This window comes from Salvelinus sp. IW2-2015, unplaced genomic scaffold (genome assembly GCF_002910315.2).
Source record: "Salvelinus sp. IW2-2015 unplaced genomic scaffold, ASM291031v2 Un_scaffold987, whole genome shotgun sequence".
Classification (NCBI taxonomy): Eukaryota; Metazoa; Chordata; class Actinopteri; order Salmoniformes; family Salmonidae; genus Salvelinus; species Salvelinus sp. IW2-2015.
Window position 1 is genome coordinate 405471 of NW_019942673.1, and position 2678 is coordinate 408148.

At 49.0% G+C, this 2678-nt stretch overlaps 1 pseudogene; it reads right to left on the minus strand.

Annotated features, from left to right (window-relative positions):
• Positions 1-1717: 1717 nt before the first annotated feature.
• Positions 1718-2633, minus strand: LOC139024089 (polysialoglycoprotein-like; annotated as a pseudogene).
• Positions 2634-2678: the final 45 nt, after the last annotated feature.

Sequence of the window (2678 nt, forward strand, 5' to 3'; positions counted from 1 at the left end):
CTGATGATGTCTTTGAGATTTTGCTTCAATATATCCAACATACTTTTCCATCCTACCTGACTCAGTTACAGGAGGAATGGGCAAAAATTCACCCAATTTATTGTGGGAAGCTTGTGGAAGGCTACCCGAAACATTTGACCCAAGTTAAACATTTAAAAGGCAATGCTACCAAATACCAATTGAGTGTATGTAAACTTCTGATCCACTGGGAATGTGATGAAAGAAATAAAAACTGAAATAAATAATTCTCTCTACTATTATTTTGACATTTCACATTCTTAAAATAAAGTGGTGATCCTAACTGACCTAAGACAGGGAATTTTTACTAGGATTAAATGAATTGTAAAAAACTGAGTTTAAATGTATTTGGCTTAGGTGTATGTAAACTGTTGCACTGGATCTATGAAAAACATGTTGCCAGGGTTGGGTAGGTTACTTTCTAAATGGAATCTATTACAGTTACCTGTCCAAAATTGTAATCAGTAACATAACTTTTGGATTACCCAAACTCAGTAACATAATCTGATTACATTCAGTTACTTTCAATTACTTTCCCYTTAAGAGGCATTATAAGAAGACAAAAATGTATGTTACCAATTGAACGACATCTATTGCAGGATAAATCTATGTTACAGTTTACATAGCTGGCCATATATGGATGTTACATTTTACTTTATGGGTTGGTTATGCAGGTTTCTTCAAATCTAACCCATCGCTTTCTACTACATATAATATTACGATTACATTATATATTTTCATTAAAAACCAAAGTCTATCAGAATTCCAATACGTCCAATAAATGTTATACCCCTTGATCATCAAGAATAGGACTTGGAAATATGTATAGATTAGCCAAATTGTTTGACCTGAGCATAACCCTAAAACTAAGGAGTTATTAGCCAGCCCTACTCTGTTGTTTATGATTTTGTTGTCATGGAGGACTGATTGGGCTCATTGATTCAAGTTGAAAAATAAATGTTGCGCTCATGGAATGTCATGTTTTGAGCACTACTGAAAAGTGCTATTTTCAAGTGAAAAATGAATGCCATATTGTCACGGATTCCCCCGGTACTACTGCTCATTCCGTGCACCAGCTCCGGAGATCTACGTCACCGGCCTCTAGGCGTCACTGAACTGTTTCATTACGCACACCTGGTTTCCATTTCCCCTGATTAGTAAATTATATATATGTGCCCTCTGTTCACCATTGTCTGCACAATTATTGTTCCCATGTCCGTTGGTCTGTGAGTACCTGTGCTTTGTTATTTCGGCTTTCGAGCTGCGTGTATTGTGCACTGGTTATTATGGGTCTCGTCCAGTGTATTGCTTGTGCATTTGTTATTATGGGTCTCGCCCCGTGTATTTATTAGAAGTTTTACCTCGCTCTTTTGTTTGGGTTACATCCCTATGTTTTTGTATACGTGTTTGTTTTGGGCTTCGTCCCCGTGCTTTTCATGGCATGTTGCATTTTTGGGCGGAKTATTAAAACCCCCTATTACGTATTYCTGCACCTGTCTCCAATCATTTATACAACGTGACAGAATAACCAACCATAAATGGAGACATCTGGAATGACCCGTCCAACGCTGCCSCAACTTCGGCAGCTGCAACTGGCCCATCCAACGCAGCTGCAACTGGCCCGTCCGACGGCATCGCAACTGGCTCGTCCAACAACGCCGCAACTTCGGCAGCTGCAACTGGCCCGTCCGATGCCGCCTCAACTTCGGCAGCAGCAACTGGCCCGTCCGACAATGACGCAACTTTGGCAGCTGCTACTGGCCCGTCCGACGCCGCTGCAACTGGTCCGTCCGACACCGCCACAACTTCGGCAGCTGCAACTGGCCCGTCCGACAGCTGCCGAAGTTGCGTCATTGTCGGACGGGCCAGTTGCAGCTGCCGAAGTTGGGCGGCGTCAGACGGGCCAGTTGCAGCTGCCGAAGTTGTGGCGGTGTCGGACGGACCAGTTGCAGCGGCGTCGGACGGGCCAGTAGCAGCTGCCGAAGTTGCGTCATTGTCGGACGGGCCAGTTGCAGCTGCCGAAGTTGAGGCGGCATCGGACGGGCCAGTTGCTGCTGGCCGAAGTTGAGGCGACATCGACGGCCAGTTGCAGCTGCCGAAGTTAAAGCGGCGTCGGACGGGCAGTTGCAGCTGCCGAAGTTGTGGCGGTGTCGGACGGACCAGTTGCAGCGGCGTCGGACGGGCCAGTTGCAGCTGCCGAAGTTGTGGCGGTGTCGGACGGACCAGTTGCAGCGGCGTCGGACGGGCCAGTTGCAGCTGCCGAAGTTGCGTCATTGTCGGACGGGCCAGTTGCAGCTGCCGAAGTTGGGGCGGTGTCGGACGGGCCAGTTGCAGCTGCCGAAGTTGTGGCGGTGTCGGACGGACCAGTTGCAGCTGCCAAAGTTGTGGCGGTGTCGGACGGACCGTTGCAGCGGCGTCGGACGGGCCAGTTGCAGCTGCCGAAGTTGCGTCATTGTCGGACGGCCAGTTGCAGCTGCCGAAGTTGGGGCGGTGTCGGACGGACCAGTTGCAGCAGCGTCGGACGGCCAGTAGCAGCTGCCGAAGTTGCGGCGGTGTCGGACGGACAGCTGCAGCGGCGTCGGACGGGCCAGTTGCAGCTGCCGAAGTTGCGTCATTGTCGGACGGGCCAGTTGCAGCTGCCGAAGTTGGGGCGGCGTCGG